At 39.6% G+C, this 16,170-nt stretch overlaps 2 non-coding genes across 2 annotated transcripts; one reads left to right on the forward strand and one right to left on the reverse strand.

Annotated features, from left to right (window-relative positions):
- Nucleotides 1–8,871: 8,871 nt before the first annotated feature.
- Nucleotides 8,872–8,943, reverse strand: trnag-ucc (transfer RNA glycine (anticodon UCC)). The gene has a single exon. It is a non-coding gene; the product is annotated as a tRNA-Gly (tRNA).
- Nucleotides 8,944–15,690: 6,747 nt separating this feature from the next.
- On the forward strand, nucleotides 15,691–15,832 carry LOC138231425 (U4 spliceosomal RNA). Its single transcript, XR_011186678.1, has one exon. It is a non-coding gene; the product is annotated as a U4 spliceosomal RNA (small nuclear RNA).
- The last annotated feature ends 338 nt before the right edge of the window (nucleotides 15,833–16,170 follow it).

A 16,170-nucleotide genomic window follows, 5' to 3' on the forward strand; every position in this document is an offset into this window, starting at 1 on the left:
CTTTCATTCCTAGGAGTGAAAAACAACCATTTTTGAAGACATATTAGCTTCTAAAACACTACAATAAAGTTAAAAACATCAGTTTTATATTACTTTTAGTATTTTTAGTGAAATTAGTCATTTATTGCACTATTTTTAATATAATCTCTAATTAAAAGTGAATAGAATTAAGTTTGGAGCAACAAGGAACACAAAAAAAAAAGATTTTAAGGAAAAAAAATGATGTCTTCTGTGCCAGGTCCTGCAAGGGGAGAAAGCTAGAATCCTACCCAGGCTCCTGGAGCTCTGTCCTGGCTAAAGGAGGGTGAATCCATCCCCTTCAAAGCTCCATGAAAAAATGATCATTTAAAATTTGAAAAAATAAACATGATATAACAACAGCTTTCATTCCTAGGAGTGAAAAATAACCATTTTTGAAGACATAGTAGTTTCTAAAACACTACAATAAAGTTGAAAACATCCGTTTTATATTACATTATTTTTTGTGAAATTAGTCATTTATTGCACTATTTTTAATAAAATCTCTAATTAAAAGTGATTAAAATTAAGTTTGGAACAACAAGGAACACAAAAAAAAAAAAGATTTTAAGGAAAAAAATGATGTCTTCTGTGCCAGGTGCCTGCAAGGGGAGAAAGCTAGAATCCTACCCAGGCTCCTGGAGCTCTGTCCTGGGTAAAGGAGGGTGAATCCATCCCCTTCAAAGCTCCATGAAAAAATGATATTTTTAAATCTGAAAAAAAACATTATAGAACAACATCTCTTGGTCCACAGAGTGCAAAAATCCAACTTTGAAGAAAATCCATTGACTGATCCCCGAATCCTGAAGTTTCTTCGCATGATATCGGGCTTGCAACCACTTTCTGGAAAATGAAAAATGCCAAAAATGAAAAAAAAGTTATCAATTCTAGAGCCTAAGAGGAAAATAAGACAAATGTATATCTCCAAATAATTTTATGTGCTTCAGAAGAGCCCAGGAAAGTTTTTTGCATACATGAAACCACGCCCGTTTGCACGTAAGCAGACATGGTTGCACACACGACTGCATGAAAGCACGCGTGCATGCAAAATCATCCTGTTAAGCATTTGAAAAGCCGCACCACGGCGCACTTGAAATAGCTCTTACATTAGTGGTAGACGCAGGAATCGCCTTTTTATTTACGCTCTTACCGACGCGATGGAAAGCAAAACAAAGCAAAGCAGAGCAAAATAAAATGAACAAACGAAAACCCTCACGTCCCGCACTTGCATATAAAGCCGTTACGTGCCCAAGCGGTATTGTACATCATCCTAGCACTGCACCCCAGGGCGTACGGTATATGGGAACGAGCACACGCCACGAATCGTCTCGAATCACTCCCTACAGCTGTAAGGCGCCTTGAAGCGTGCACCCCCAACATTCTTCTTTGCGCATCTGTGAAAGGTAAACTCTTGAGCAAACTCTGAACCAGCTCTAAGGAAACTAATCCGATTAGACGTTACTTTGACTCATCCTTTAAGTGACCTTTGTTAATTGGAGAAATCAATGATTTCGAATGAATTCTGTATGCGTTAAAAGACAGCTATACACAGAAAACATGCAGGAAACTGCTCATGATGTTTCCCGAGCCGAAACACAGTGCGTTTTTCCAAGCCATCTGACAAAGCCCGCCCACTGAAAACTGCAGCAGATCGTGCAAAGACGTTCAACTTTGTAACTACTGCACGCACAGGAAGCAGAATAAATTCCTCTTTTCAAACTGTCAAAGGTTTGCTTTGCGAACGCTGCAGGACATCGCACAATCTCTTTTGAACGGGGACAAACGATTTCTTTTGAGGCGCACTAAGTACAGACGTTTAAAAAGCTCCACTCTTGCCGACCATGCAGCATGAAGAAGCGCAACCTAACGTTTGCATTCCTAGCACTGTTGCAACCTAGCACTGTTGCATTCCGCGCATCAGTAGCTAAGAGAATATCATTTAAGGCTCTTGTTAATGCTGTTTCAGAAACCAGACTGAAATTTCTCAAGTATATTATTTGAATCCAGATACGATTGACGTTGGGCAACAACTATTCTCTCAAAACTTTTAGATTGAAATGGGACCTTTGAGACAGGCCTGTAGTTGTTAAGAACTTGTGGATCCAAATTTGACTTCTTAAGGAGCGGTCTAACAACCGCTACCTTAAATTGATCAGGTACAACGCCTGACGCAAGCGATGCATTCATCATACTAATTATAGGTCCTGCCAGTCCTTCGGGGGAATCTTTGACTAGCTGAGTGGGTATGGGATCTAGCGAACAGGTGGTTGACTTTGTCTTACGTCTGTGTCCATGAGTCCACCATAAGAAGAAATCTGAACAGGAGTGGTGATCATGCGAGGTCACCACGGAGGAAACCACTGCTCTCCCCCCAAAAAAAACCACCACTGCCCCTCTCAAGTTTGCTAAAGACCACATGGATGTTCCACAGCAACTCCTGGAACAATGTTCTGTGGACAGACGTGACAAAAGTTGAACTTGTTCAACTCAAAATCAAAGGATTCTAGCTTTCTCCCCTTGCAGGCATTGGACACAGAGAACCTCATGGTTTTCCTAAAATTCATTTGTTATGTTCCCTGGTGTTCCAAACTTAGTTTTAATCAATTTTAATTTGTTATTATGTTAAAAACAGGGTAATAAGTTTCTAATTGGACTATAAATAATGTCATATTGTCTGCTATAAAACTGATGTTTTCATCTCCATTGTAGAGATTCTAGAATCAACTAATAGAGAATTAAAATAAAAAAGGGCATAAGAAGACATTACCAATAACGACCACAAGATGGAGATGTTGTCTAGACATTACCAACAACGACCACAAGATGGAGATATTGTCTAGACATTACCAACAACGACCACAAGATGGAGATATTGTCCAAAGAGGCAAGAAGGGCAAAGCCGCGATAAGGAGATTGCTGTCAGAATGCACATCCGGATCCCAAACAGAATCTCTAGTCAAATATGATCATTTGTGAAACAGGCAAATGAGTCTCTCAGGTGCCCATTGCTCATTTTCAGACACATTTATGCAATACTTTCACCATGCGTTGAGCAATAGGGATTAAAGATACCAGAGGTAAGGTTTAAAAGTGATTCTGAGGTGCAACACATCAGCGAAACAGCTAGGCATCTGAAATGCGGGGTTTGAGAGCCCTTCAGGGAACACCGTACCCTAAAGGTACCAGAAGTCCACTAGTATAAGCATTAAGTCACTGTCAGCCCTGTTGCAATGTGATTGCTACATATCTTCATTTCTTTGGTTTATAAGGAGTAAGAGTGCAGGGGGTCTAAATCTGCGATCCAGTGTGTTGAAGTATTTCACAACACTACCTGTAGCCCGTCTGGAAATAAATCCTCATTCTGATTATTGACCTGGGCATGTACCAATAAATCACTGAGTATATATATATATCACTGTGTTGAAGCTAGAGACCTGTATGTAATAATATGATGCTAAAATGTTATTTTCACATGTAAGAAAACCGGCTCAGGGACGCCAAATATGTAATGTTGCCATAGCAAAATTAAATGTAGTGGCTCTCTGAAGGCACCAGTTCTGTAGGGTTTGGGCATTTACTGAGACAATTATTAATTGTAGCAGTAAATCACAAAGTTGATTCTTTTGATGGCTTTAGAATCCAACCATGTGACATAACTCAAACAACGCGCACACACAGGTACTAATACACGAGGATACATTTATTAATACATAAAATATGCATGTAAACCTAACAGATCTTATTGTTCGTTTTGTTTTGCTCTGCTTTGCTTTGTTTTGCTTTCCATCGCGTTGGTAAGAGCGTAAATAAAAAGGCGATTCCTGCGTCGACCACTAATGTAAGAGCTATTTCAAGTGCGCCGTGGTGCGGCTTTTCAAATGCTTAACAGGATGATTTTGCATGCACGCGTGCTTTCATGCAGTCGTGTGTGCAACCATGTCTGCTTACGTGCAAACGGGCGTGGTTTCATGTATGCAAAAAACTTTCCTGGGCTCTTCTGAAGCACATAAAATTATTTGGAGATATACATTTGTCTTATTTTCCTCTTAGGCTCTAGAATTGATAACTTTTATTTCATTTTTGGCATTTTTCATAATTTTCCAGAAAGTGGTTGCAAGCCCGATATCATGCGAAGAAACTTCAGGATTCGGGGATCAGTCAATGGATTTTCTTCAAAGTTGGATTTTTGCACTCTGTGGACCAAGAGATGTTGTTCTATAATGTTTTTTTTCAGATTTAAAAATATCATTTTTTCATGGAGCTTTGAATGGGATGAATTCGCCCTCCTTTAGCCAGGACAGAGCTCCAGGAGCCTGGGTAGGATTCTAGCTTTCTCCCCTTGCAGGCACCTGGCACAGAAGACATCATTTTTTTCCTTAAAATCTTTTTTTTTGTGTTCCTTGTTGTTCCAAACTTAATTCTAATCACTTTTACTTAGAGATTATATTAAAAATAGTGTAATAAATGACTGATTTCACTAAAAATAATGTAACATAAAACTGATGTTTTTAACTTTATTGTAGTGTTTTAGAAACTACTATGTCTTCAGAAATGGTTATTTTTTACTCCTAGGAATGAAAGCTGTTGTTATATGATGTTTATTTTCAAATTTTGAAAAAATCAAAGGATTCTAGCTTTCTCTCCTTGCAGGCATCGGGCACAGAGAACCTCATGGTTTTCCTAAAAATCATTTGTTATGTTCCCTGGTGTTCCAAACTTAGTTTTAATCAATTTTAATTTGTTATTATGTTAAAAACAGGGTAATAAGTTTCTAATTGGACTATAAATAATGTCATATTGTCTGCTATAAAACTGATGTTTTCAACTTCATTGTAGAGATTCTAGAATCAACTAATAGAGAATTGAAATAAAAAAATGGCATAAGAAGACATTACCAACAACGACCACAAGATGGAGGTATTGTCTAGACATTACCAACAACGACCACAAGATGGAGATATTGTCCAAAGGGGCAAGTAGGGCAAAGCCGCGATAAGGTAAAATCATTTTTTGGAAGAGATTGCTGTCAGAATGCACATCCGTATCCCAAAGATAATCTCTAGTAAAATATGATCATTTGTGAAACAGGCAGATGAGTGTCTGCTACAATATGATTGCTAGATATCTGCATTTGTTAGTTTTTAAGGAGTAAGAGTGCAGGGGGTTTAAGCCTGCGATCCAGTGTGTTGAAGTATTTCACAACACTACCCCTAGCACATCTGGAAATAAATCCTCATAATGATTATTGCCCTGGGCATGTACCAAAAAATCAGTGAGCATATACATATATCGCTGTGTTGAAGCTAGAGACACAGAATAAGTGCAAACACATCCTAAATACAGTGTTCCTGCACCTTTGACCTCATCCAGAATGTATCGTTTTTTGAAAGGGATTGCTGTCGGAATGCACAACTGAATCCCAAACAGAATCTCTAGTCAAATGTGATCATTTGTGAAACAGGCAAATGAGTCTCTCAGGTGCCCATTGCTCATTTTCAGACACAATTATGCAATACTTTCACCATGCGTTGAGCAATAGGGATTAAAGATACCAGAGGTAAGGTTTAAAAGTGATTCTGAGGTGCAACACATCAGCGATACAGCTAGGCATCTGAAATGCAGGGTTTGAGAGCCCTTCAGGGAACACCTTACCCTAAAGGTACCAGAAGTCCACTAGTATAAGCATTAAGTCACTGTCACCCCTGTTACAATGTGATTGCTACATATCTTCATTTCTTTGGTTTTTAAGGAGTAAGAGTGCAGGGGGTCTAAATCTGCGATCCAGTGTGTTGAAGTATTTCACAACACTACCTGTAGCCCGTCTGGAAATAAATCCTCATTCTGATTATTGACCTGGGCATGTACCAATAAATCACTGAGCATATATATATATATATCACTGTGTTGAAGCTAGAGACCTGTATGTAATAATATGATGCTAAAATGTTATTTTCACATATATTAATGTAATAAATTATTGCTTATGCTTTATAAACAAATCTAATTAAAATAAAAGCTTAAGTTTTGTATTTATCTTGTACCATAGAACATGATTTTCTTTGTATTTTAAGCCCACAAAGTGTCCTTTGATCTCTATTCTGTGGTAATCCACGATGACCCCGTTCTTCAGGTGATTCATCATGTCCTCCCTCGCCTGTTGAGAGGCCATCCTGATCTCTTCTGCCGTGGCGTGCTTCATAAACGCCCTCTTCAAATGAGCAGGAAGCTGATCAAAAGTATTCAGGCACATCTTGCACACCAGGGGAATCCTCGCGGGTTTCCTTTGAAAATAAATAATACCATCTGTGTATAGAAACAAGCTAAGACTGATTTATTAAATTATCCTTAAAATTCTCTCTCATAGTTTGAGCATAATGATTTTATTGCATTTATATAAGAATTGCTCATTGCTCCAAAATAAATAATGGTTTCATAAAAAATTGAACACTTACTTGGTCTCAGTCACAGACTTTCCAATAGAAGCCATTGTGGAGTTCAGCAACTGCAGGTCCTAGAAGTGGGGAAGGAATTTTAAAAGAGAAATTGAATTACAATACAGAAGGAATGGCTGAGGGTTCACTGAAATATATAAATATACAAATTCCAAAGACTGAGTCCATATAGAAACAACTACTTTTCATTTTCAGTATAAGAAAAAAAAAACATTATCTTCCAAAGCATCATAAAATTGTCCCTTCTTCCAGACTCTACTTCTCTCTTGTAGTAGTACAGCAGACCTTTCCAGGTGAGCAGATCACAGAGTCCGAAATGAGCTTCCTCCATCAAGCAAAGTACCTGAACATGACTCTGTCTTCATAAAAGCGCCCCTGTAATAAAGAAATTAAATCCAAAATCAAGAGGGCAGTTGCCTACTGATTTCGTACTAATCGTACTTGTATAGTTGTATCTATACAAGTGCGATTCTAGAAATGCTCACCAGATTACGTTTTAAGAAGGAACTGCGCCTCAGGTTCCGCCGAGATCGTAACTCGGATGGCAGGATTCAGAGTCCGGAGTGCGGACTGATGGCGCACGGAGGGTCCATATACTGTGGATCCCTCAGTGATCTTCCGCGTATTCAAACCGCCAGCGTGTGACTCCCCTGTCCCCGTGACCTCATTGCTCTGCTCTCTCCTCTGTGCAGCCGAGCCCGACTCACGGTAAAGTGAAAAAAAAAGATGCCCTCAACATGAGATTTACTCTGGAGCGAGGATAGATGTTACCTTTTTATCATTGAACAGGATGTATGTGATGTGGCGACTAGGTTCAATTTTGTATCCTCTTTAAAAGATTAAGGACTGGGGTGAGCGTGATTTACCACCCTTTCAGCTAAGAACCCCACTTGCGCACCGTTTAAGCTGCATAGACTCGGTCATTTAACTCTTCTCCATTAGCAGGGTTAAGGTTAAAGAAAAAAAACATTGCTGACTTCTTTTTTTTTTGCCAGCCGCTAGCGCTGATTAGCAAGGTTTGTATTTCATGTTTTGCAAGTTGCATCCATTTTAAGAAAAACAAGTCGCGTTAAAGACAGGAAATGAATATTTGCAAGTCTAGCCGTAGGTGGTTGTCTGGAAGGACCAGTTCTGTTTGAGAAGACAGAACAAAGAAGGCACTGCTGGGATTTGAATCCAGGATCTCCTGTTTACTAGGCAGGTGCTTTAACCAACTAAGCCACGGTGCCCCGGGAGCACTGTCCTTTTGCAGCCACTTGGACACACCACTCAGACACATCTGCATTCGGTGTGTGCTCCGCCTGCTCGCTGAGCAAGTTGCCACCTTTACATACAATAGCAACATCAACACCAAGAGAAAGGATGACAAATGGCTTTTATCTGGAACTTTTGATGTCCAAGGAGCTCAATGTGCTTTCTGTGTACAACAGGGCCACTGAACTCCACACTGGCCAGTGAACCACAGCAGTGGCTTGCTGGCTTGACATCTCCCAAGGAAAATGTTGAAATCGCATGTGGAACAGGAAAATGACCCTCGAGTACGAGGGAAAAAAAAGAAAAAGATCATCTGGAGCGCGCCAACCCATGTCCGGACAGCCCAGTTTTGTCGACAAGGTGGCTGAGTGGTTAAGGTGATGGACTGCTAATCCATTGTGCTCTGCAGGCATGGGTTCGAATCCCATTCTCACCGGTCTCCATGACTGACACGTATGCCTGTTCGACGTCGGCCCTCCTGTTGTTTGCTCCGGTGCTAGAGCTGTACATTTTCTAGCAGTGGCTGAACATGGTATAGTAGGCCAACGTCGGTATCGAGCAGTGACAGTAACAGTACTTACTGCGCCCCATAAGAAATCGTTTGTCCCTGTTCAAAAGAGATTGTGCGATGTCCTGCGGCGTTCGTAAAGCAAACCTTTGACAGTTTGAAAAGAGGAATTTATTCTGCTTCCTGTGCGTGCAGTAGTTACAAAGTTGAACGTCTTTACACGATCTGCCGCAGTTTTCAGTGGGCGGGCTTTGTCAGATAGCTTGAAAAAACGCACTGTGTTTCAGCTCGGGAAACATCATGAGCTGTGTCCTGCATGTTTTCTGTGTATAGCTGTCTTTTAACGCATACAGAATTCATTCAAAATCATTGATTTCTCCAATTAACAAGGGTCCCTTTTTGAACCTGCGAGAAGCATTCTTTCAATGTAACAGATTTACTCCGGGGAAAAGCAGCATGACATTGAGAGTAGCTCAAGCTTTCAGCACCTGTATCGGACTGCGTGTTTGCAGACACCGCTCAGAATCCCCTGTAAGATTCTCCTTCAATTCCGTTTTTCAGTGCTTTAGCTCTTTCAAAAGGCTTCACTTTGCTAGTCACAATCCAAGGCTCATGACAGCATTTGAAAACATTCGCCACTGCGTTGGCCGGGAATCGAACCCGGGTCAACTGCTTGGAAGGCAGCTATGCTCACCACTATACCACCAACGCACACCCACAGGAAGCCTGCAGGACACCACCAGAGAATGCTTTTTTTAATTTTTTTTTTATTAAACAGAATTTACAAATACAAATACAACAAGAGGATCAGAGTCATGTACAAGAGAAAAAAAACGCAGCAGAAAAAAGCATTTAACTACCAGAGGTAATTAAGTAATTATGTGATCAAATTGTATATTTTACACGTATCATATTTTCCTTGCTTTAATATTTCTCAATTATTTATAAACTTTAGTTTCAACATGCATGCGTTTCCTGTAAAAAATAAAACTCAGCACACAGTTTTTCTTTTAACAACATTTCGAGTACCTCTGGCATTCATGAAAAAGACATACACAAAAGCAAATAACTAACTCTAAGACTGTCTAAACTATTGAGTTTTTCAAAGAACCAGAACTATAACAGTCCTTAACACTTAACTACACCATTCCAAACTAACACTAAAGAAACACTAGTATATACTGGTATAACAAATATAACCAAACATAATCATTAACTGAGCAGTCACTGGGAGCAAATCTCCTTCCCGTCCACAAAGGCCCTCGCTCCCACAAAGTAGGCTCTCCTCCCCTCTCTTCTGGCAGCTTCAACCTGGGGCCACAGCTGGTTCCTGGTACTCCTGTCCGCGGCAGACAGGTCCTCTGCAAACCTCAGTTTGTTCCCATTCAAATACTCATTCCCCCTCGCCGCTCGCCACAGCATGTCCCTCGCCGTCCTCTTGGTGAACTGTATTATAATCGATCTGGGGCGCACTTGCCCAGACATGTTCGCTCTCCCGAGCCTGTGAACAAAGTCAATGGCCGATATTACGTCCTCCTGGTCCGGCAGGGTCCTTTTACAGATACCCTTCACTGTTGCAACAAGGTCCTTATCACGTTCCTCTTTAACTCCAAATAATTTTAAATTCCATCATCGACGGTATCTATCTACATCGTTCACTTTCAATTCAAGTTCTTTAATATGCTTTTCTTGTTTGGTATTTACTTGTTTAAGAACTTTTACTTCACTCTTTAAGTACGCTGGGCAAACGTCCCGAGATCGAATTCTTCCGCGACGGGGGTACCTTTAAAGCGGAGACGACGGCACCGAAAATTTTTGGCGCGCCCTCTCTTTAAAGCCCTGGCCAAATACGAAGACAGTACGTACAGTTATAATTCAAACGGAATTAAAAACTACACATCCCAGTTACCATGGTGGTGCTTGTGATCATTGCGTTTAACCAACGAAACAGGGCGAAAAATCAGTCACATGACTTTGGGGCAGAGTTTCGAAAGCTTAACCTCAGCAACAAAGCGAAATTTACACGATAGGCTACCTCAAACTGTCAGTTACACGACTGTGTATGTCGCTTAAGCCACTCCTATTTGGCATTTTAGTTATGGAGGCGAGACGACGCCCCCCCCCCCCCCTCTCTGGGTGCCTGATTTGCCGCCATCTTTAACCGCTTCGTGTCCAAATCGCAGTAGCTACGCGTACGAAATAAAGTTCATCCCAGCTACAAAACATATATATTTTTGTGGTAAGAGGGAGCAAAACATCAGTATTTACTGCTATTAATTAGTGTACGATTTATAGTTGAAATCTGAGCCTAAATATAAAGTTAAAATCTCGACAAAGCAATGTAGGAAATACAGAGAAAAGAAATCCTTTCTGACATCTAAAATCAGTTTCGATCAAGGTCTCTAAAACGAACAAGAAAAAGAGGATTTTCGGAGGGCAATTACGCTGTGTTTATATAGGATAAGTGATCTATGAGCAATCTAATTTCTTGTTCGTTTAAAACAGTGAAATGTCAGCTCCAAAAGATCGCACCAGAAACAGCACTCTCTCTGCCTGTCATAGACGTTCAGGAAAGGCTGAATGAAGTCATGTCAAGAACAATAATTCGGTGATCAATAATAACAGTTGTAGGACAAGAAACAAAAGATAATGAAAACTTCTTTAGGCTAAAACTCAAGTTCATTCTACAAATTAAGGCAAATGAAAATTCAGGATGTTAAAGTGCTAGAGGTGTAAAAAATACAAAAATGCACATGAGTAAAAAGTTTTAGAAATGGAGCAGGTGTTGCTTTGAAATAAGCAAACAGAAAAAAAGCCATGACTAAAGTGCAGAAGAGGGATGCAGGAACACTTGCTTAGATGTACAAAAAAAATCACAAAAAGGTGTATGTTACAAAAGAACATGCAAACATGTTCATCATGTACATCAATTTCCCTTCACGATCAATAAAGTCTTATCTATAAACATGAAACAGAGTGAGGAATCAGAAAATTAGCATGCATAAAAAACAGCAATTCTGTCAATAAGCCCTAAATGAATTAATAGCAACCATGGTTTCATGGAGGGCTTCTCAGATAGTTGGGCATTCAGGTAGATTGCCAGGTGAAAGGATTTGTAAACATACTTTGTTAAAGCAAGTCAGTTTTTTCTGCAACACATAAAAGACATTTTTCCAAGAAAGTTTAGCCTTTGTCACTAATGAAACCACTAAATAAAGACATAAATATAGAAATCTTAAGATTTTGTTATTCAATGTTGGTAGCAGGATGAACTGTGCTAAGTGTATATTTTGTCGCAGCTTTGCTGCAAGATGTTAACAGTGAAAAAAGGTATTTAGAAATGAGTTATTTCAAGAAGAAAATGTTCAGAATAATTGCAAATCTAGCAGGATAGAGAAAGCACAGAAAACAGGCAGTTAGATTGATCAGATTAATATGAAAAGTTATTTAGCAAAGGGAATGAGAAGAGTGACAAACTAGTATGCTTTAGATCTTTTTACAGTATCTGGACCAGGGAAAACTGATCATGTTTCTCTATAACAATAATAAAAAACTTTATTTTATATATCACCTTTAAAAGTGGCATCTCAAAGCAATACAGTAGATATAAAAACAGATAAAAGGACCACAGATTACAAAGTAAATACATATAAGAAAGACAAGCAGTTAGAGGTGCTACCAAAATTAGAAAATGAAGCAGATACAGACACTAAGTCTTCTGAAAAGAAAGGTTCTGAGGTTAGATTTAAATGCACTCAGGGTACGTGACTGATATCACTGGGAATACAAATTGAGAGCTCTGGGGTGCAGCTAGAGAAGACCCTGTCACCCACAGAATGTAGATGTTCTTGAGGACAGCTAGAAGACCAGAGTCAGACGGACAAAGGTGGGGAGTAGACAGATAATAAGCCATATACTGTAGGTACTGAATGAGGATGAGGATTTTGAAGTTGACTCAAAACCTGATAGGTAACCAATGCAAGGACTTGAAAACAGGTGTAATGCATCCCTGATAGGATTCTCGCTGTCATATTCTGAACATATTGAAGATTGCTCAGTGTGGATTTAATTTCCCCAGTGAACAGGATGTGCATTTATTAATTCTAGAAAAAAAAGCCTTTCTTGATTTCTCTAGTTCTTAGTTTCTCTAGTTCCCTTTAAAATAAACTATTATTCCACAATGCAGATTATTATATGGACAGTATTTACACATGATATTTGTGATTTAAAGAAATGAACACAAGCAGCTTTTCGAGATTTAAGTGTTGGCTGAGTTATTGCAGGATAAAAAACTAGAGATGTTGGTAAGAAGATAATTTTGGGATAGCTGAGGAATACACTGATAACAAGAACACTTCCTAATGGGGTTAGGCATACTTTTGATGAAGATGATGAAGTTAACAGACTGTATGTTTACATAGATACTGAAATGAGGATTGTATTTTAGATTTTGTGTAGTTGCTAGCATTGAACTGTGTGTTGGATGGACATGAATTGAAGGAATGGGCAAACATCGCTGATGCGGATCCACAGAGCCAGCATATTAAGATGTTTATAATTAGAGGCAATTTGTTTAAATAACTAGGTATGGATACTGATGTGCAAGAGAGTTGGAAAGGCTGTTTACTTAAGCCAGCACTATAAAATATTTTATTCTCAGTGAGATGCTGCCATTTCATAGTGGGTTTCTAACACTGTGTATAGTTCAATCCACACAGTGCCTTTACTTCCATCCATTTCTAATCTCTTTATCCAGTACAGAGGATTTGGAGCCTATCCCAGTAAGCAACGGACACAAGGCAGAATACACCCTGGACATAGCGCCAGTCCATCACAGGACAGACAGACACAAACACACACACACCAGGGCCAGTTTTCCCATAAACCAATTAACTTACCAGTATGTTTTGGAGTGCAAGAGGGAGTCATATCACACATATGGAGAAAAACCATGTAACCCAGAGAGAACATGCAAACCCCACACACACAGGATGGGACCTGGGACCCCAGTGCTCCAAGATAGCAATGCTAACCACTTTGCCACCATTATAAATGGATGGATATCTTAGTTATCTTTCTAGTTCACAGGTTTGCATGCAAAATTTAATTTTGAAAGCCACTGAGACATCAGGTACTACTGTTGTATTTATGAAAAAGAAACAAAACAAAAAGCATACTAACAACTGTGCCATCCTACTCTTTAGTTAATACAATTTATTATTTATAAATAGTTAACATTGTTAGCAAAATATTTTGAATTATATTTAACCCTATTTTTTCTTTAGTTTTGTATTTAACTTATTATATGATAGTCAGATTTAATGTATATTTGAACAATGAAAATATATTTTTACAAGATGCGGGGGAAAGTGCAACAAATTATTACAGTGCTAAATTTAATATTGATTGCTAATAGTTTATGCTAACACCTAACTTTCTTAATTAGATGTATTTAAAACAGTGAACTAAGTGTAACATACCATTCAGAAATACAATCGAGAATAGTTTTGTGGTGTTTGTATGGATGAAACGTTTCTAAAATGTATAACGTAACAAAATTAAAGACGATTAAAATCTGTAATCTTTCCACTTGTAATGTCATTAGACAGAACAAGACGTTTCTGCTTTGTCTAAGGATGGTATCAAAAAGTAGTCTAGGTGGTGAGAAAGCTGTGTTTAATGATAATTAAGTGACTTAAAAGTAAAAAGAGATGGTTCATATTGCTTGATTAATTTTAAAAACTAAGTTATAAATGCAGACGCGATCGCTGCCGTAAGCGCTCCAGGCAGTAGAACGTTCGTTCTGTACTGCTCCGCTCCGCGCCTCCTCCCTCTCTCGGTGCCGCGCCCCTCTCTGACGGAGGGCAGTGGGCGGTACGCTATTTTCAGAGCCTCTGATTGGGAAAAAAAGACCTGCTGATCAGTTTCACACACCAGGAAGAGAAAAGAATGGGATTTTTTCTCTTCGAAACGTGTGTTGTCTTTATGAAATTCGTGTATTTTAAACGTTTAATTAAGAAGTAAAAACCTTACAGCGTACACAAAGATTCTGAGCTGATCACGAGGAAGAAAAATCACCCATTTTTCGCGCATAAAAAGTGGTTTTTAACTCTCGAAACCTGTTTTTATATGTTTTAAAGTCGTGCAATGTCTAAGTTAAGCAGGAAAACATCATTATATCTCATTATTTATTTATTTTTTTTAAAATTTAAAAATCGTTTGCCCAGCCTACTTTAAGTCTTCAACCTCTTTAAACACACAGTCCATGGACTTTTTAAGACTTTCGATTGCGACTGTATTAGATCAAATCACTTCCTTCAGCTCACCCATGCTCTGTGCCATCATGTTGAAGATGTTGGTCTGGAGCTCCTCCAGCGTCAGGTCGCCCCTTCCTCTCTTGGCTGCCGGGGTTTTCACAGGTGTGCTGGGCAGGGACTCCGGCTCTTCCTCTGGCAGCTGAGTCTCACTTGGGCTGCGAGCGCTCGCGTACGAGCGCATCTCCAGCACTCTTTCCACGTCCCCTCCAGCTGCTTCACTTTTCCCTTTAGTTGCCATCAATTTTCTTGTAGTGCTATACATATACGATTGAGGTTTCTTAGACTTCTCCTTCGAAGACCCAGCACTCTCTTTTCTTTTCCCAGTGTTACTCATATCGAAATTCTTAAACCTAAAAAAAATCGTTTTTTTTTCTTTCAATTATAACTGAAGTTTAAACAAGTAGTGTTAAGTCCTTATTTTTCTGTAGTCAAAAAAAGCAAAAATTAACATTTAGGTCATGAAAAACTCAAAAAAAATCCTCAACCACTAAACTTTACCTCCCACCTGAGCGCCATCTTGAACGCCCCTACCACCAGAGAATGCTCACGATTTCGGAAGCTGTCTCCGGGACGTGCTGATTCCACACATCCTGAATAAATCATGATATTGTTAGTTGCTGTAGCTAGACGTTCAAATGAGTTTCATGGCCAGATGGACTGTTTCCTCCAGCGGTATAGTATTGCAGTGAGACAGCACGATGCCTGCAAGACTATGTCACGCTAAACGCCACAGATTGTGTTTGTCCGTTCGTGTCAGTCATCCTGCAGCCACGGGAAGTGGGACACAAACATCCCGCAATGCTTTCAAGACGTTAGGATTTGTTTGTGCAACATCCGAGAAGAGTACTTGTGGCTTGAATGTGAACTGTACGTGCCCGCCCCCTTTCCTCTGTAGTGCATGAGTTCCTCCCGGCATGCCCTTCGTCATTGTTCTGTCATCTTGTATTTAAAGGGTTGTATTTCTGCTGCTGAAAAGAATCAACGGGTTTCTTTGTTCCCAACGGAGCCCTTGTCTGTCATGAAATTCTTCAAAACCTCAAGCTAGAAGAAGACGACAAATATGAAGCGTTACAGCAACGACATGCCATGAGACGATTGATAACGATTTCCATAGGATCCCCGCGGTTGCCTGGCAACCGTCAGCTTTGCGCAGTGGCAGTATCGTAGCCTGTGAGGGTTAGCCGAGGCGTGATTATTGCTAGTTGAAAACTTTTCCCAATACCCCGCTTCCGCCGGTTTGCAATACAATCGGCGAAAGCAATTTTTGACAGTCTCGTTAGAGACTGAGCAAGGTGTTTAAAGACAGATTTGGTCATGGTGACATCATGGTAGAAAGAAGCGAGCTTGTTCCCAGTGGGCATTGATTCGTCGAATATACGTATATTTACGGCGAACGTACGGCTATACGTATATATACGTCGCCTCAACGTCGAATTGCAACCGTTAAATTGACGACATTAACAAACGCATATATAACGTCGAAAACACATCTAACACAGTGCCTGAGGCTTTTTACTGTATGTATCGTGTGTGCCGCAACTAGGAGTATACGGCACTCTGCACAGTGTACGAAGTAAATTATTTTCGCAGCAATTAATTTACACGTGTATAATAAATATAG

This window comes from Lepisosteus oculatus, unplaced genomic scaffold (genome assembly GCF_040954835.1).
Source record: "Lepisosteus oculatus isolate fLepOcu1 unplaced genomic scaffold, fLepOcu1.hap2 HAP2_SCAFFOLD_60, whole genome shotgun sequence".
Taxonomy (NCBI): Eukaryota; Metazoa; Chordata; class Actinopteri; order Semionotiformes; family Lepisosteidae; genus Lepisosteus; species Lepisosteus oculatus.